The sequence below is a fragment of the Zonotrichia albicollis genome, chromosome 6 (assembly GCF_047830755.1).
Source record: "Zonotrichia albicollis isolate bZonAlb1 chromosome 6, bZonAlb1.hap1, whole genome shotgun sequence".
Lineage (NCBI taxonomy): Eukaryota > Metazoa > Chordata > Aves > Passeriformes > Passerellidae > Zonotrichia > Zonotrichia albicollis.
Genome location: NC_133824.1, coordinates 40,616,663 through 40,637,447, shown reverse-complemented (window position 1 = coordinate 40,637,447; position 20,785 = coordinate 40,616,663). Strand labels below are relative to the sequence as shown.

General features: G+C 40.8%; 1 protein-coding gene across 2 annotated transcripts in view; it reads right to left on the bottom strand.

Annotated features, from left to right (window-relative positions):
- Window positions 1-20,785, bottom strand: part of KCNQ1 (potassium voltage-gated channel subfamily Q member 1) — a 337,878-nt gene that overhangs the window by 304,932 nt on the left and 12,161 nt on the right. The window lies entirely within an intron of this gene.

Sequence of the window (20,785 nt, the reverse complement as noted above, 5' to 3'; positions counted from 1 at the left end):
TTCAGCTCACAGACATCTTCCTTTGGGAGCAGCTTCTGGACACTGCAGGTAGGCAAGTAAGTTAGTATCCTGCCCCAAAGAGGCAAAACAAGGCAGAAGAAAGGAAACATTGCCTCCACACCAAAGGAGAAAAGCACTATGCCACAATCTTGTACAGCTGATGTAGCAGTGCACGAAAAGTTGGAGGGTAATTGTATGGTAAGTGAGTAAGGGCTATGGTTTTAAAGTTCCATAAAGAAATATCCACATTTCTAGCTCTCAAAAAACCCCTCCATGACAGGGAAGCAGTGTTTTTGACACCATCCTTAGTTCTTCAATTGTGAAACAGTGAAAGGAACTCAAAATCAACAGATAGATAAATATACAAATGGGGAAGAAGCAATCGTACCTTGACCTGGACAGATAGTTAATGTGATTTATTGCAAATGCCACAAAAGTGATATCAGACCTCAGCAACCAGCCTACCTCCTTACCTGATCTCCCCCAAATGACTTTTCAAGCTCCTTTCTGCTAAAACCAGTGTGCCTGAAAGGCACTTTCATCAGTGCTGGCAAGTAAGATGAAGACCGTGAGAAAGATCTGAAGCTGGGATAAGTGCTCTCACCAGGGCTTCCATTATGACCCTCTGCTTTAATTATTTAAAGGTATAGCTGACAGATGCTTTCACTGAAATCAGCCTTGTCATCATCCTTTGAGCTTCTCCACATCCAGCTCTCAGCTGCACTTTTGTAGGGGCAGAACATGGCACCCTTCATGTGTTACAGCCCAGAAACAAGGAAGAGAAACTGCATGACAGGTTAACATTGCTGAGGTGAAAGCAGAGGAATTCAGCAAACAGAGGTAATTTCCATTTCCAGGGTATTTGCTAAGGGGAAGATGTGACGTCTAAAAGCTGCAGCAACTTGACTTCTCAGTTTGCTTTAAGCATGATGGAAAGTTCAAGTGTCCCTGGAAGAAAAGAATCAAGAGGGTCTAGAAAGCCACAGGCAGCTTTTAATTTATGGTGAGAGAGCCTTTCTGTAAATACAAAAATCTCTGTAAATACATACTGTGGAATACAGGAATGCTCAGGACTCCATTTCCTCAAAGAAGACCATACAGATTAAATTTCCTAAGTGAAATCCACACTACGCTTAAAGAGCTTTAGCTTTGTGCCTCAGCACACAAAAGACAGATTTCAGGGTGAAAATAATGAGGATAATTATTTCTATTATTCCAACAGTCAAGTTGGCTGTTAATGGAAATTCTAATTGTCTATCACAAGGCTAAATATTCTGCTATATCATTTGAACTCACCTGCCCTGAATTAAACAAGGTAACATTAAGAGAAAATGGCTCAAGAACGTTATAATCAGTTCTGAGGCCTGCATCCAAGAGGCATTTCAAGGTGGTTTAGAGTCCGAAACACTTATGTTTCAAAATGGGACTTCAAACTTGAACACTCATTGAGCAAAGGAGTTCCTGGTAAGAGAAGTTAAGATGAAGTAATAAAAGATGTTAGATGCTTCAAACCTTATAGGAAGAGCTCCTAATCAGGAATATAGTGACTCTATGTAACATAAAAAAAAAGAATCAATCAGCTATTAATTGGACAACCAACTCTGCTGTGAGTAACAGCCCCCAGCTGCCAGATATGCACTTTGCTTTTCACCTGCCCACACAGTTCCAGCTCTAAAAGCCAGGACGCATTCTGGGAATTCTATACATTTCTGGGAATAGTCTTTTGATTCTGCAGAAAAAGGAAACCCTATTTATCTTGTAGTGAAATCTCAGAATTTGCCAGGTAACTTCCAAAACAAGGGTTTATTAACATTCATAGGTGAAAAAGACTTGAGAGATGGTAACATTTTGTGGCACACCTGAAGGCCACAGCCTTGGGAGGGGAAAGCTAACATAGTACCATAATTCTGATAGATCATTGCAGGGCAGCATGAGGAAGCAAAATCCCAGTGCCTGAGAGCACACCCAGTGTGCTATTCCAGTGGTAATACAGACATTAAATTACTTCTATTACAGCTCTCACTGGGGCATTCAAACCACACCTAGCAAGTGCTGGTTAAGAGCGTGCAACACATTTCTGAAAACAGTGGTAGAAGTCAGAAAGAGGCAAAACAATTGTTTTACACATTGACTTGAATAATAAATGAAATTCCAGGTAATTGTTAACATTGCAAGGCCCAACATTACACGTAAAAGCTTGAATATCAGGTAGTTTCAATTGCATAGAGGAAAGCATGCAATATATCCACAACATTAAGGTATCAAAGCTATTAAATTACACAAATTTAGGACTCAAAAGAATTCCAGAATCCTAACTCCTTTAGGCTTCATAAATAGCAGAAAAATTTAGGGCATTAAGCCATAATACATATATTTTCTGTATATATCCCTTTCTAAAGTGCCAATATTCCCATGTGTGTATTTAGTTTTCTATGTGGCGCTGTACAATGACTAATAATAAACAAATTTGTAACACATAAAGCAGAGTACAAGGGAGCAAGACTTGATGAGAAGCAGACCTGGAAGGGTTCTCTTCTGGAAATCATCATTTCATGGCTAAACTACCAGGAAATATCAAACGATGACTCTCTGTCGAAGTTCAGTGCCCTTGAGATTAGGCTGTCATTTCAAGTGTATGTTTAGAATGTGTCTAAAATTTATTGATATGATCTGCCAACATATTAACATCCATCCCAGTAACACATGACCTCATGGCAAAATTATGCCACAAGATACCACTCCTGGCCCTGAACCACCAGTCATTTTAAAGGAGTATTGACAACATTCCAGCAGCATCCAAAACCCCAAGGGAACCACAAATCAAGTTCAGGCACCTCTGTGGCACTGCACTAATGTGTGTTATTCCACACACAGAGCTAGCTGCCAGCTGTGATGTTCAATAAGAAACTTGCTGGTAGTCATTTGTTTCTTGGGGTCTATTAACTCCAGGAGCTGACTTTTCAGCCATGGGAATTCATTGTCTGGAATCCTGTAGATTCTGGTAGCACTGCACAGAGACAGAGAAAAGGCAGAGCTCAAAGATGCAGAGAGAAACACCCCAGAATCACCCACCAAAAATACTGATTTCTGCTTTGCTTTTTAAAAAACAAGGATTTCCATAGTTATAACAAAGGCAGCCTAAAATTTTGAAGGCATTTCAGACAGTGCATCATAATTAAACCATTACACTTACCATGCATCAAATCATCCATAAAATTCTTCAATGTAAGAAACAGATTTGCAGGTGTGTTCTTCATCCAGGAACACAGCCATTATTCTCTTGAATAAATTTTTAACTTAAAGCACTGATCCCTTTTGAACACGTAGTTCAAGTTACAGATACTAATTGTTTCTGACCAATCAATCCCTAGCAAATTTATTAACTACAAAGTTAGTCAAGTGGAAGATTCAGGATCCTTATTCTGTGCTAACTGAAAAATTTCACAGTAACTAAAAATAGGCAAGAATTGTGATATGGAGGATGGAGGACATACTAGTCACCTTGCAAGTCACACGACAAATGAAAGAAAATAACAAAAGGTAAAAATAGTTTACCTCGCTTTTGAAACTGCAGCTTTAAAGAAGTGTTTATTTTTTATTTCCAAATTGTTCTAGAAATAGGCTTGCACAGATTAAAACACAGCTTCATTTTTATTGGATTTTTTTTTTTGCAGAACAGGCTAAGTCCTATGGAGTTCAGAATTTCAGGCCTGACCATTAAGACTTTTAATAAAAAAAAACAAAACAAAAACAAAAAACCAACAACCAAAAAAACCCAACAAAAACCCCAAGCCTGAAAGCTTGATTTTATTGTAGACCTCAGGACTGACTGCAGACAGAGGGGGTCAGAGGGGTCACTCTGTCTGTATATCAATGCTAAAACCATATCTGCAATGATCAATATTGTTTTCAAAGATGCAAAGCACTGAGGAACACCAAAGTCATCAGTGGAGCACAAGGCTGAAGGACACAGTTTGATGAGCGCCATTATTGAAATGGCACCTGTGCCATTGGAGAGTGCTTTTCTCTGCTGTTTCACCTTAGTCAGTACAAACAAAAGCATTGTTCTACTTGGAAAGTCTTTGGCAGCAGAATGGGGAAAAGAACAAAGTACCTCTAATGTGCACAGCACATAACATTTGTTTCATAATCTGATGGAGCAAATTAATTTCTTGACCAGCTGACAGGATATGCTTAATTAAAAGGGGAAAAAAAAATGTGTGGAAGGGAGCTTTCTTAATGCGTGTACTCCTTTTTTTCTTCTCCAAGGAATTGCTGCACAGATTCCTGCCCCACACAGTCTGTGTGCGACTTTCACCTGAAACAACCCTGGATGTCATAAATCCAGAACCACTGAAATCTTCTTGGTATTATGTTTCTTAGATATTGTTTGTATTTTTTAATGTTTCTTAGAAAATACAGTAGATGGTGACACACATTTTAACTATCTGCTGTTTCAAAGGCCACAATCATTAAAAAAAAAAAAATAAAAATAAGGAAAACAGTAAATACCAAGGTGTCTTTCCCACAAAACAATCACTTTTTCAAAATGTAGTTAGCAATACCAGCCTCAAATAAAATTTTAAAAATGGATCCAAGGTAAACTAATTTATAAGCCTAATATTATTCAGATTTCTCACTGCTCAACAAATATTGTTTCTCACTGCTCAACAAATACCGAAATAAAGTCATGCTACTCTGAGATATCCTAATCAATTCTTAATTGGGGAGAAGGATGCAACTTCACATCATCCATCTCTGACACGGACTTCTGGGAGAACAGCATTTTTAATAAAAAAAAAAATAGTAGTAGTAGTAGTAGTATGACTCCGGCTCCAGACCTACATTTGAGCTCCGGAAAACCCGGTACTGCAGACCCATAAAAAGTGGGGCACACCAGCAAAAACAATATTTGTGATTAAGCACTGAACTACCTCATAATATAGACTTCAACACAAAAAAATCAAAACCAAAAGAAACCAAACAAAAAACCCCATAATTATCCTGAAGAGTGAGAAACTTCTTCATCTGAAACAACAATCCCTGAACTTTTACAAGTGATCTATGGAGCTTTTGTTCTTTACTCAAGTTGACAGACATGTTTCTCATTCACCTCAGCCAGCTAAGCATAAGTTAAAATAATATTATCACACCCACGATATACAGTTCCAGAAACAGGCTCCTTTTTAACCAACTAAAATTCCCTGTTTGAAACATTTTGTTGTTTGTTTTTTTTTTCCCTGAGACTGACTCCTTTACCTAAAAATAAATTCAGATAAATTGCTGCTGCTCCCTACCACAGTTAAGACACAGGTGCCCAGGACCAGTCTGGAGATGGAAAATGCTTCAAGTCAAGCATTCATCAGAGTCAGGGGAGAAAAAAGACTCACTGGAGAAGCAAATGATGCCTGGAGAGAAGCAGGTGTGGGAGAACGGAGGCTCCAGAGGGAGGGCTCCAGCAGGTGGCCCCAAAGCAACAGCACAGCTCATGCACAGCCAGTGCCATTCCCAGGAGCTTTCCCAGCAAAGGCAGCAACAATCCCAACTCCAGCTAGGTCTGCTGGCACTGATGCATTTGAAAATGCACAGTTGTTTTATTAAAGTGAATAAAAGCTTGGTTTAATTTTGTTAGTTAAGAACATAAACCAATACAGAAAACTAAATCTGCTCAAAAGCTGTGATCACTTAACTAGATGTTTATTTTTTCAAGTTAAAATTTTCCAAGGACAATGTTTCTATATTTTATGGTTACAGAGCTGCACAGCTTTTCAAAAGTTTCATCCATTTTGATTTAAAAAATTTCAAATCATTGTAGAAAGTATTTTAGGCAGACATTTCCAGTGTATTTTAGGAAGACATTTCCCATTAATAGAAGGTCAGAACGAGGGTAGAGCACATATTTCATTACATGTCATTACTCACACACTTCCAAAATTAGTTGTCTCAAAGCCCTGTTGAGAAACTTAGGTATGGTTTCCCATATAAGAACATTAAAAAGCACATGCTCAAAAAGCAACACATTCTGGTTAAAAACTACTGCATTCTGAAATGGCACTTTCAGGTCTCACATGCAACTGTCTGCCTTAAATCTATCCCTTCAGAAAATGTTTCACTAATCACAGCTGAAAAATCAAACTGGCCTTCCTCCATATGCAGGAAGGTATCCTTGGACCTAGGGAGGTGTACTGATTAATGAACTTGCTGATTAATGAACTTGCTGATTAATGAACTTGCTGATTAATGAAAAGATAAAAAGAAATAAGACTAACTTTTTAATTGTTATTATTTTGAAGTGAGACAATAGGATAAAAAGGATCATATCACAGAAGCTCAGAATCGTTGGGGTTGGAAGGCACCTTAAAGCTCAACCCATTCCAAGCCCCTGCCATGGGCAGGGACACCTTCCACTATCCCAGGTTGCTCAGAGCCCCATCCAACCTGGCCTTGAACACTGCCAGGGATGGGCCATCCATAACTGCTCTGGGAATGACTTTTAAAGAAATTCAGTAGTACCTAGTTCTCTTAATCTGCTTTTTCCTTAAATTCCACCACCTTCTTATTCGCCAGTTAAGAATTTGTCATGCAAAAAGTCTGAGACTTCAAAAATATATTACGAACCAAGAAGTTAAAGTTCTGCATAACTTCTACCCCAAGATCTTTCTGCTCTCACATAGTTCCCCTGCTCTTCCAGACTGACCTTTACTGAAAGCGTACTGCATGTTATGTATCGCAAGTCTGCAGCACAGAGCACATGCCTTGGTCAGGTTAACACTGAAAAAGAAAAAAGAAAGTGGATGCTAGCTCCTTTCTACTTCCTAAGTGCATGTAAATTTCCACTGCAGTGACCCATGGAGCAATTATCTTCATCGGCCAGCAAAGAAAACAGCAGAGAGATTAAGTGATTTGTACAAGGTCATACAGCACGTGTGATGCAGAGCTGAAGGTAGATCCCAAAGGATCTGGCTTCCAAGAGTGAGTTTCACACAGCTGGGCCAGTTCCCTGCGCTGAACACACCAGGAGGCAAGGGGAGAGCAGCCTCATGTCAGTCACACTGGGCAAAGACCAAAGCCAGCACCTCTGAGCCATTCCCCAGTCCAGTACAGTCACACCAAGCCTCAGCACGGGCACTGCAGATGCAGTCAGAGCAGAAGGGACAGAGCTCCTGCATCCCAGCACACCCACCAGCTTTCTGGCCATCTCCCCTGGTGCCCAGTGCTGAGCACCCTGCTGGTCAGCCAGCTCAAGGGGGAACACCTGAAAAATTGGGAAATTCCCTCCAGAAATTCCCTGACCCAATCCATATGCATCCCTGGTGCTCTCTTGTCTTCTAAGGAAGGGCTCCACGTGGGGAGAGCAACCCCTGCATCTTCCACCTTGGGCAGATTTGGGACAAACACTGAAACTGCTTTGGCTGTGCCAAAGATCCTCACCCTCATTTCTAATTCCATCTTTACTGCCATGACAAGCTATGTAGCTGCTTAAATAGTAGGAAATTTGCTTCTTCTTGAGGAGGCTTACAGAAGAGTCACTTCTAAGCATGAAGAGAAACTATTTGCTTGATAATTTCACTTAAAGGAGTGAAAGAAAAAGTTGATAAAAGTCCTGTCGCAAACATTTTTTCATAGAAATCCTTTCTTTCACATTAGTCCATCTTCTGGGAAGCAGAGCCCCAGAAGAAGAATGTAAACAATTGTTATCAGCTGCTGTGAAATGTAGCAGGTGCCCCTGTGATTGGCTCATCTTCCATGTGTACCATTAAAGGCCAATCACAGGAGCAGCTCAGGGACAGATTCTCTAGACACAGAACTTTGTTATGCATTCTTTCTATTCTATTCTTAGCTTAGCAGCTCTCTGCAACTTCTCTTCTTATTCTTTTTAGTATAGTTATAATGTATTATATATCTTATATCAATAAATCAAACCTTCTGATCAAGAAACAAGATTCTCGTCCTTCTCTCACCACAGTGACCGTCTAAAGTCACTGTAATAAAGTCCCTTAAAGTTGGCTTTACAATATTGAGAAAATTATACAGACTGGATAAGCTGAAGGCCTTAAAAACTAAAGCCATCTAGCTTAATATCTGATACCAACTGAAAGAAGACCACCACTGGTAACGATAACAAGAGAAAAAGGCCAAAATCATCCCATTTAAAAACAAGAAAAGAAGTGCTTTATAGCAGTAGTATGTTTGTTTTCAAGCAGAGCAAGGCTGCATCTATCAAAGATAAAACACAGCAGTAATTCAAATACAACATGAGAATAACTTATCTAAGTTTCATGTGCCAAAAGGGATCCAAGAACCCTCTATCACTCCTTGCATCTCATACTAGAAAAATAAGAATCAGTGTTGAAGATAAAACTCTGTGTAACAATCTAGACCATAAGGGAAGATCAGTTTCCTATCAGAGACAAGTGTGTAGCACTGTAGCCAGGTGATTTTTTTCATGATAAATATGTTGAGATTTAGCTAGGGAAGGGTTAAAATGCACCATTCTCTGAAGAAGCTGTTTCTGTTCCATTAACTTCCCAAATACCAAGGAGGTATTAATTATGCACACAATTTTGCACACAAGCCCATTGTTTGATTCAGGATCTCAATTTACAGGTAGATGAGGACTCACACCACTGCAGTGGGCACAGACACTGATCCCTTTGCACCACTCAGTCCTTGCAGCAACGCAAGTCCCCACAGGAGCATTCTGGACTGAGATAAATTAATTCTTATCTATCACAAGGCAGCTAACCTCTGCTGAGGCTTCATTTACAAACCTGTGTGAACTTTCAGATGTTATGATGGGCAAACCTTCCAGTATTTATTTCTGGCCTTGTTAACCCTGAACAAAGTGTGGAAGGTGGCAATAAGGAAATGAGCATTCAAGCAGTGATCCAGCCCAAAGACATGCAGAGTGCCAAGACCTTCAGAGCCATATCAGGTACACAAGAAATCAAGTGTGAGAGTGAAATATCAAAGGTATCTTACTTCTCTTAAAGGACAGGAAGACCTGGGTTTCCAATTTTACACTGGAGGAAGGGGAACAAAAGAGAAAATCCAAAACTGTGACTCCAGTGCATGTACTTTACCCAAGTCAGCAATAAAACCATCTTCAATCCAAAGTAGTACAAATACGGATTCAAAGGTATTACTGCACACCATACAGAGAGAAAGGAGAAAGTGGCTTGCAGTCATTTCAGTGTAAGATAATACAGCATTCTACCACTTCATGTAGCACCAATACAGAACAATTAGCCACTGCCTTCTTATCACTCAGAATGAAGCTTAAAGCTAAATTCGTTACGTGTTTAAGGACAGAAGAAAAGCAGGATTAGAAACTTTATCCATGCTATTTGTTCCATCAAAGATTAAGCTCTATAGGAAGCTACTGCATACCTCTAAATTTATGCTACAGCTTATGGATCAGTGTCCCAAGTCAAAATTCATTTTTTCTCAGCTACACACCTCTGGTCTTAGAAGGTGAAAGACAAGTTGTTTTGTGGAACTGCACAGAGCCTGAATGGGAAACCACAGCACAGCCCTATGCAGGCAGACACTTCCTCCAGGACCTGTGGGATTATTTTATTCTCTGAAAACACATAACATTATTCAAGTTTTACTTCTTGTGGTCCATTGTCCACATCACAACATCACCCTCAACACCCCAGATATCAGCAGCCTTGGCAACTAGACAGGGTCAGGACAGGAGACAGCTGTGAACACCCGGAGCCATAGGCTCCCAAAGCCTGGCTAGAGCTGGCACTTGGAGGCAACACCAAGGGCATCCAGAAGAGCTTCTGCTGCTACAGCAGCAGCAAAAGACTAAAAAAGGGAAACTCGAGCGTACTGCTCAATGGAGTGGGGGATTTGATGGCATAGAGGCACACAAGCCGATGTACCCAGTGCCCTCTTTGCCTCAGACTCCACCAGCAACATCTCCCTGAATTCTGTGCTTGGATGCAAGGTTCAAGGAGGAGATACACCACCAGGAAGAACACCAGATTGAGTTAGGGATGACTTGAGAGAACTCATCCTATACCAGGACATCCAACCAGACACATTGTGTTTGAGAGCCCTGAGAGAGATGGTCTGTGTGACCGTGACTTGTCACTCAGGTAAGGAGTCCCCCTGACAGCTGAAAAAGATAAAAGTCACACTCGCATGCAAAACAAAAGAATAGAGCAGAGATATTTCTCTATGCTACAGCTGAAAAAGCCACAGCCTACACTCCTATTTCCAGTGTCCTGCAGCAGCTAAGACTGCCACAGACTACACTCATTCACTTAACTGGAAGCTCACCCACAGAATCTACATCCACCAAGCCACAGACATGAGGGCAAGAAGCCAACAATGGAGCAATCAGGAAAAAGGAAATCCCTTGCATCACAAAATTCATCTGTCTGAAACCATCTGGAAATTGACTCTTCAGGATATAAAGTTCACAGCATAGTTTCTAAAGAAATGCAAGCAAAAAAGATTCACAAGTTTCCTGGGCTTTGACCCAGAACAGACTCGAACATCCTTGTCTGGTTCTATATAGTTCAGAGGAAGATTTAAGTGAGAGGTAAAAAGTTTCCATGCTGAGACACACAACCCCTTCCTCATCCTTCTCCAACTATTCCTGCTTAATCTTCTAATTTCTAAAAGAATGAAATCCTGTTGTTTCATATCTCTGGGGTGACATGGTACAGAACAGAACTCCGCAAATCCAAAAATCAGGGACAAAGACACAACAGCTACTCCCTTCAAACAGCACATTTAGAGGAATACCGTGAGTGACTTGTCAGTCACCATGCAGTCCAGAAGCCTGGCTTCCTGAAAGATCCCTGCTGGCATTTTGCAGATTCTAACACTTTTCTAGCATGAAAGATGTGGAGGATTCAGGGTGCAGGATTGATGATGCCGGTCAAGTCCCACAAAATTCTAACAGTCTCTTCCCAAAGATTTTGGGAATTGGTAAAGAAAATTTATTTCCACCAGGAGAGGAACCCCTGCATGAAAGAGTCCACTAAATTTAGTATGAGAATAAAGTCACTGGTTCTTTTACTTTTGTCCACAACCCCAACACGTAGTGTGGAAGTGATAGTCACTGCCTTGGTCTTCCCATGTGAAGCAGTCTTTGTCAGTCCTCATATGGACCAGAAAATAAAAAAGATATGCATTAAGTGGCTCAATATTTTTCTTAAAGACATCATATGTTGATGGCAATCGATCACAATTGCTGCTACATGGAGGAGGAGGGAAAAGAATGTCAAAAAAGAAAAACACACTTGAAAATGAGACCATACTTGAGACTAAAGAAATGAGAGTGAATACAATGTGCTTTAATCAGCAGCCCTCACAGAGTGCCTGAGAGGGAACAGGACAGACTTGTCAGGTAACTTGCAGGGGTTAAAAAAAATTGCATCAAGAATTTCCTAACTACCAGTTTTTCTTCCAGAGAAGATCAGCCTGGTTGCTGTCAGGTCACAAACGTTCCAACACACCCTTCTTTGGCAGCAGATGCTACCCAAAGGTCTGAAAGAGTAGTTCAGTTCCCAGGCTTCCAGGGACTGCCTCTGTCCTGTTCTGAGATATTCCACCCACACTGTGATCAAATCCCACCCAAGAGACTTGCAGCTTTCCCCAACAGCTGTGGAATTTAAATTCTGTCTCTGCCATAACTTTAGAGTGAAGAGGTTGGTGATAATGTTCTTTTCTCCCTCACCCATGTTCTAGTCTTCTAAACTCACTCAGAACTTTTTTCTCCTGATTGGTTACTGCTGCAAAAGGATCAAGCAAACTCATAACAATGGCCAATTCAAAATATTTTTCATGGTCCATGAAAATTAAAATAAAAAAAAAAAAGAGAGAAACAGAAATTTTCAAGAAGAGAATATTCAACAGGAGGGTATTTGGAGGTTCTCAGTCTGTCCTGAATGTTAATTAGCTCTCTAACAGCGTATTTTAGAGTTAGGTGGTCTTCAAGAAAGGTTAAATAATGCAAAGTCCAAAGGGGTGTCCGCAAATTATCATTGTTGGGTATCTTTGAAAAACAATATCCGGCATATTTGGAGAACTAATGCAACTTTTGGGCAATGAATAGTAATTAATCTAGTTTTGCCTCTTTGATGCGCTGCTGTTTATTCTGTCTCTCAAGCACTCTTCATTGCACTTTTGACTGTAGGTCAAAGAACTCATGGGCTCAAAGTGAGTTCCCCTTTCACACAATTCATCAGATTCAGATACACACACACTGTGCACAGAGGGGCTCAAAGAACGGGCTCAGGTACACACAGATCCACCGTGGTCACAAACTGGCCAGGGCAGCAACCATGAACCACTCCACCTGCACACTGTGCAGGGCTCTGAGCTTTGCAGATGCAAAGGATACACAAACTCGCTCCAAGCTCACAGGAGCGCGTCCATGTGCAGAATGGCACACATCCTTTCCTCCCAGGTGTGTTGCCAGCTCCATCACAGCCCATGCAATGAGCACACCCCAGAACAGCCCGTCCCATCTCCCTCCACGTGCTGTTGTTCACACACGGAGCTTCTTCCTCGCTGGGTCTGAATACACAACTCAGGAACTCCTGACGCACACAGCCTTTGTTCCTCCGTCACAGCATTAACTCATTAGCTGTAAATAAGCGAAGTGCAGCTCATAACATTGTTTCCCCTACAACGCTTTCAAGCTCGTGTTTTATTTGAATGGCTTTTTACCAGCGGCTCCCGAATTAAGCAAGGAAGCAGGCCCAGCACATTCAAGGTCACTGTGTGCATGTCCAATTACACTGATGGTTATAACTGTTGTGGGTTTCCACCTTGAGGGGGCAGGAAGCTAGATGTCTTCTGGGTAATCAAATGCACATGTAGAAACAATAAAATACACCCATAAAATGATGAGTGCCAAGTTCATTAATGCAGGCTGCCTTGTCAGAAATGGCAGCTAGCTCTAAGTGTTCTTAGACACCTTTTGCCTCTTTATTTTTTTGTTTCTTTTTGGTAGTTTTGCTTTGCTTTTGGGTGGGCTTTTTTAAGTGCTCCAGGGGTGCAAACAATCAGTGTTCCTAGAAGCCACCACAGCAAAAAGCAGAAAAAAGGACATCTGAAATTATTTTCAGTGTGTGAACTGTTATTTGTATTCTTCACTCATTCCTCAAATATTGTGTTTAACACAACGACAGATGCATAATGAAGGCTACTCTTGGCTGTCATTTCTGCCTAACACTTGTTAAACAAAAGGTGTTACCAGCAGGTTATTCTGAGCGACAGGTGTGCAAAACCAAGCAGAGAAAAGCACAGCAAAGCAGAGCATCTTTGCAGGACAGTTTATCCATTTCTCATGTAGCTGCTCTCCCAAAACACCATCTTATTACTGCTGTCATTTGAAAATACACTTCTAAATTTTATGATAAATTATTATGATAAAGATATACTCACTCTCCCCTTGAGGTGCTCAGGAGCCTAAGAAAAGAAACAACTGCAAATAAAAGGAGATCAGGGATTGCAAAGCAGGACCATGCCATTTGCTAGGTACTGGTGGGTTTCTGTGTGTCATCAGGTCCTCTTCTAGGCATCACATAGCAAATACATAACAAAGGACTTGAACACTAAGGTAGCCTTGGGCAGAAAACATTTAACATCCCACTCGTCTCAAGAATTTACTATCTGTGACCTCCCCTCAAAAACGCTTCAAATATATTACAAAAACCAAAAAACTAGAAAAGGTCTAATTTTTCTTTCTTGAGGATTAGGTTTTGTTGGTTTATTATTTTTGTTTGTGATCCGAAAGATACAAGAGTTGAACTTGAATGCACACCCAAAGCTCTTCAAAGATATGAACACAAATATGTATGAGCTACCCAAGGATGATTTCACTTCCCCATTGCTTAAACTGAACAAATTGTTCTAGGAAGACTCATCACAAGACAAAGGCTGCCTGAATTTCTATTTGCTTTTCCTTTTCTCTCCCAATGTACCCTCTCCTAAAAGAAAAATGGATGCTGAACATAGATTTTAAAAGATAGGCAAAATATGATTTAGTTTTTCTGGCTATGGTTTTATGTTAGTCTAGAAATTTTTTTTTAAAAAATAGACCATTCTGAGACAGTTTTTGCCATCACCAAGATTGTCTTTACAAGAGCCACAATAGGGTGTTCTGGTTCTAAATACCTGAAGAATACCAAATTATAGCCACTCAGCCTAGGTTATTTTAATCTTAGGGGTTTCTTTCTTCCCTCTAACTTTTTCACTTCAGCAACTGTACACTTTGAAACTAGATTTAAGCATAATTGTTTCCCGTCGTCCCAAACAAATGGGAAAAATAAATTATACCTGAAGATTATACAATGACAGATAATCTTCAATGTTTTAACTGTCAGGATCTAAGTCAGCCACATTAATTACTTCAGTCTCAGTGCAGCTTGGCAAGAAAAATCAGTATGTGGCAAAAAAATCAGAACCTTCTAAATATTTAGTATATACACTAGAGAAGCCATTACTAATTAAAACATTTAGTTACTTTCCTGTATTAGCTTTAATGCTGAGGAGTGAAAACTCAGGTGAGGATTTTAGGGGTTTATCTTGTTTCATGCCTCTTTTTTTTAACTCTTTAGTATTTTGGCTTTAAGTTGTTCAGGATGGGGTTTTTTTTCCCAGACTCCTAAGTGCACGGATATCTCTGATTGCCAGCAGAACTGCATTGTCTAAGCAGCAATGAAAATGTCACCCACAGTTCATAACATCCATTTAGAAAATCTCTCCAATACACACAATATTTATATTTATTTATATTCTAGATAGAAAAGTACAACTACTACTTTAAGTTCACCACCTAAGCATTGTTGACCCAAAAACACACCAAAAAGCAAACCCCTGGCCATTCTTTGTGTCAGGCATCACAAAGGATTTGATCTTTGCCTCAGCTGGTGCACTCTCAAGTAAAAAAACATTTGGAAATTATCCTTGATGTAATAGTACTTCATACACATATTGGGCTCCAAACCAGTTTTTTATTTTGACCCAAAAGCAAACACATTGCCTTCCTCTGTTTCTCAGCACTTTCTCTCAAAAAAAAAAAGCAAAGAATAGGTTCACACAGGGACTCAACCACTGTTTGCAGACAGGAGGAGTAAGTAAGCACTAAGGAGTAGTGATGCAGAGAGCAAACTTTAGCTTAGGAGGCTTTGTGTAATGGGAGGTGATGCTCAACCTAATTAAGAGCTTCACTGCAATTTCATGCATATACAAATCTATCTGCCAGCTAGCACAGAAATCTACAGCACTGAATTCAAGTTGAGCTGAGAAAACCCTCTGCCAGGCAGTAACAAGTTAGTCATGTGCCATTCTGAGCACACCGGACACACACAGTGCCCAGTCACCAGCAAATAAATGAACAGTCACTCTAATATAGGGGCAGGGGTGTTTTAAAGAGATGTGAGAGAATACACATGCAAAAATTAATTATGGGTTCTGGGCTTCTTTAAGGTCAACCTTGGCAGAGTATTTTTCTAGGAGGAGAAGACAGTTTGATTTTTGGAGCCTCTCATTTGTGGAAACTTTAGACTTACAAGAGAGATTGTTCCTGCCAGCTGACAGAAAACCACATAGTAATAGATTCATAAAAGCCTTCTTTACATGCCTGAAATCACAGCTTTTAAATGGCTCAGGAGCCAGAGGATTATAAAAAAGAATGCAGGCAGCACTCTTTAGGCGTGGTAGCCCCATTCAGCAAACACTGAGGAGGCTTTCCAAGCTTTTACACCCCTGCCCCAGCCTCCAGTCACACACTGGAGACTTTCTGTGCTGTGGAAACCCGTACAGGGCTGGTAAAGGAAGAACCATAAACAAGTGCTTGCCAGTGTGTTACTGCAGTTATCCGGCCAACAATGTTTTGAGAGCTTGGAGTGCTCTTTATTAATAACCTACCTGTTGGGTTAATTTCAGCATCACACTGATAACTTATCTGCTTAACTTCACTGCTTTAGCTGGTACTACACAAACCTCTGCCCCTTCTTCACTCTGTATTCCTCCTCAGCTTTCTATCTATTTTTTCTAACAATCAGAGCAAACGTGCACTTGGCAGGCCCTTGACTCACAGGTCAAGATGATGAAAAACAAACGAGAGTGCATCTCATCAAAGAACTAAGTATGCTTGAGTACTCTGTGAAGGAACACTTATACAGCAAGTTTTTATTACTTTTTTTAAATATTCAGCATTTCAAATATTGTATTACACTGAAATCAGCAAGACTTCCACCTACAAAGAATTAAAACCAAAATACAAATTAATATAGAAAAAAAAAACTCTGAAAGCAAGGCCGATTGTCTCACGTAACTCCCCAGAAGAGCTCAGAAATAGAGTTTCTCAGAAGCCCCATCCTGGTGGCTGGGCTGCAGGGCTCCACATTCTCCAGAACATGGATTGCAACTCACTGGGCTGGCTCCAAACAAGGTCTCCTTCACGACCATCCACCACTAATGTCTTTTAGTTGCTTATGACACCTTTCATTCCATGCACTGCACTCTATTTTAAAAGGATGTGTCCCAGCCTTAGAGATAGTTCTGCTTGAGGCTAGCAAAACCAGAGGAATTACTGTGGAGGCTGTGTCATGTTACACTTCATCAGAAGACTCCAGCACGATCCCTATTATTTATTGTTTGCATTGCCCTAGTACCTAGCAACCTCCACCATGTAGTAATGGGGTTTTTTTTGCTTAAGCACTGCACACACACACACAAAAAGGCAATCTGACAGTAAAGTTGTCTAAAAGGCCAGCTGTGCTCAAAGCAGATTACAGAACATCACTACCACTGCAGGCCTGAAAGAGCTGGTGCCTTTCAATAGGTGCCAATGTCCGCCCAATTATTCAAAACAGGGAATCATATCTATGTGCACCATAACTTCTGCAGAGTTCATATTTCGTCTAACTCCCAACAAGTCTCCTGGCTAACAAGGAGACTTATGTAGATGCATTTGTATTACACACTGGGTGAAGGAGAGATTTTCCAGTATAGAAACAGGGCATGCATTAGGCATTAAAGTTTGCTCTTCAGGATTTATTTCCTCACCAGAGCTTACAAGCAATTCAAAAAGCATTTGGTTGTCAAGCTGCTCACAATACAGAATTGCTCCACTGGTTATTTTATGGTAATTGCATAGCAGAGATCTGGCGTCTTTATTAAAAGGCCACTCCTGTTTCATGCGTAACAGGAACTGCTTACTGCACACAAAACTGCAAATCTACTCCTTGGCTGGAGCTGTGAATGCTTAGAAAGACTTTTTTTCTTGAAAGGTAAACATTTCCTATTTAAGGAGAAAAATAAAAGCTAACAAATATGAGGAAACATCAAGATAAATAAAGGTGAGAAGTGAAAAAATCCACACCTCCCATCCATCAAAGCCAAAGACAGCAGCACAGCAACACTGCCAGGATACGCTGAACTAAAAGACTTGAACTGGTGGCCACTTGAAAACCGACTGATTCTAGCTCCTGCTTCTGTTTCATCACACAAAAGTAGTCAGCCAGTAATAGCCTGGCTATGCATTATTGCAGCAGGAGTGTCCCTCTCCATAAATTAACCATAGACACATCAATAGCTCAGCATTTCATAAACCAAAGCAGTTTCAGCAACGAAATTCCTCATGCAGGAGGAAAAAGGAAAAAAAAAAAAAAGATAAAAACAAAACCAACACAAATCCTGGCAACTGGCAATAAGGAAAAGCAGTTTCCTTCCACTTCAAGTGTGGACAGACTTCAACACAAAGTAAACAACTGCTCTAGTTTCTCATTACTGCTTTTCCTAATCTGATATACAACTGCTCTCCCAAGAGTCCAAAGAAGTTCAGAAACTAACACACACACAAAAAAAAAAAAAATTTAGACATTGTTATTTCTTTGCTACTTCACCAACCAGAAGCGTAAGAGTTTGAAGAGTTTGGAGGAAAGGCAATAGTATTTATTCTCTACCTGTACTTGGGCAGCACCAAAATAAGGATGTCCTTATTATCAGTCACCAGGACTGTTCTGCATATTATTTTAGTTCCCCTTGCCCAACTTCTTTGGGAATAGACAATGCCAACAAATTACCCATCAAAACAAAGGGCTTCCTTGACCATCTCAAGAAATGGATCAAGCATTGAATGCAAACAGCCACAGTCACAGTCCTAGAATTGGTTATTTCTGGTCAAGTCTCATCTAAAGACTTTCAAAGCTGCTACAGAGAGCAAATTCAGGTCTCATTCCAAGTCAGCTAGGGACAGTCCAACACATCTTCCATAGCCATGTGTGAAAAGCAGAGAGACAGATGGGATTCAGCTGCTACTTAAGGAGTAGACCTGAGGTCAGAGAAGCAGTTTCCATTGCAGCTACTCCTGATTAGCTAACTGCTGTCAATCTGCTCCCTGTCAGCTGCTATAGAATACACATATTTCTCCTATCAGCCTCTTGTTTTTAAGTTGTGGTTTTCAGAGTAATTATCAAGGAGTTTTCTTACTGCCCTTTTGTTTAAAAGTGGTTCAGATGCACTTTTAATTGCATTTAAAGTGCTTGAACCCTGCACATATACCAGTTTCTACTGATCCAGGTGCAGGCCCTCACAGAATCACAACAGCTCAAATCCAGCAAGCTGACCTCAAAACCAAATTCTGACAGGCAAAGCCATACACAAATGTTGATGCAACTGTTCAGAGTGATTTTGTGTCTGGCCCAGTTCCCTAAAGGTGGCATGAATTTTGGCTAATAGCGTGTGCCAGGAATACAGGGCCATTCAGAGAAGATTGACCCTCAAGTTTTTTTATTTTCAGTACAAATGCATAAGCATGACTGCAACATTTAAAAAGGCAATCTAAAAGGATTAGGGAATAGAACTTAGTTTCAACAGCAATAAAAAGCAATTACAATATAGCAGCATCTATACTTTTAAACCTCAACTTCCTAAAATTTAACATCTTCACATTGCCCAATGCACCTTCAATCAACCTGTTCTCAACATCCCATTTTTCATTTCTTTACTTGTTAGATTCAATTGTTCAACCTGAGTTCTTCCCAAAACCAAAGGATTTCTGCTGAATTCAATTTTGCATTCAGCAGAATGCTGCTGGCCAGAAACATCTCTCCAACACAGTGTCAGAGTTGCTAACACCAAATGACGTTAAACAAACGGCAGCCCTCCACTGCCCAGCAATTAAAATTGATAAGAAGCCTGTGTTCTCCAAGACTTCTTTTCAAGTCTAACAGAAAGCTCTGGAATTGCCAGCCACTGGAGATTTTTATGGCTTTGCTTTTTATGAATGCACAGCCGAGCAGGCGATAAGTGCTTTTGTGCACTTGGCTGGTGTTTGCCCACTATCACGCTGCTGATGGGGGTTTGCTGGTGTGAAAGATGCCAACAACACCCCAAGGACAGACTGGGACATTCCAGCACTTGTCAGAGAGGTGCCAATTTGCCCCTAAATCAAACATGCCACAGCAATGCTGATAACAGCTTTAGACATGGTGCCAGAGGAGAGAGCAGTCAGATTGTGTTATTTACTACATCTAGAACAAACAGCCTCCAACTTCCAGTGAACTTGTGACTCAGGGGGTAAGAAGGCTAAAAACCTTATTTGTGATAGAGCTGTCAGCCAGTCCCTGATGCCACTGCACTCACACACATCCAGGGGTGCTGAAAGCAAAGCGCTCTGAGGCACCACAGCAGTGCCAGGGGCAAACTCAGGAGCACAGACTGGCTACCTACAGGTATGGTCACTTCATCCTAGAGGCCAGAAACATTCCCAGAGCACTAGATGATGTAAGGACACACAAGGAACGAGGATGCCTGCTCTAGAAGGTCATGCTATAGCACACAGCAGTGTCTCTACCCAGTGAGGTGCAGTCACAGCCTGTGCCAGGCTCTGGTCCCAATGCCAGCCAGGCCTGTTGGTGCCCACTTGTGTTAAGGAGCCCTTTGCCAGCACAGGCACAACCCTGCACTGCTGCAGCTGCCGAGCTTTTGGGCCAGAACCAGCTCAGAACCACCAGCTGGGCCAAGTGCAGGGTTTGCACATGCATTCCCTCTACCTCCATGCTCAGCACAGCTTTATCCAGGCTGATCTAGCAGGCACAGCTCAGCTGTAATCCACATCTAGCAGCAGAAATGCATCCTCAAAAACTATCTGGATTAGTATCAAATTTGCTAGAGATATGAAGTGCAGAGGAGGTTACAGCCAGTTAATCTCATGGGGTTTCATTCAGGTCCCTGGGATGTTGATGGAGCTCATCTGGTCCACTCCTCTCTATTACATGATACAAAGGCAGCCAGTAACATTGATCTGGAGGAGTTGTGAGGAAGAAGGAAATTTACAGGTAGTCCTTCTTCCTGACTGTCTAGGCTATTTTCCTCCATTTCATCCATGAATTCAAACTTATTTCAGCTCATTACTATAAAGCAGTCACTTTACACTTTGGGAAAGAAAGCACACATTGCCTGGCTTTCCCATCACTATTTATCTTCCCTGCATTGCAATGGCAGTGTTGTTCTTAAAAAATATCCTGGTAAAAATGAAATGGTAAAAAACCATTTCAACTCTTCCTTACATTTATGACAAGATACGGAAAAGTGAAGAAACTACTTGCATTACCACACCATATCTTAACTATGCAGGAAACCACTTATTCAAAACTGAGTTCAATTTATAAACACCTTTCAAAAGACATGCTCTAGAATACCAGTTTTATTTTACCAAGGTAGGTGCTAATCTCAGTGGTGAAGCCAAATTTTATTCTGGTTAATCAATAGCTGCCTATGGGACACTTTGCTTGAATTGAGT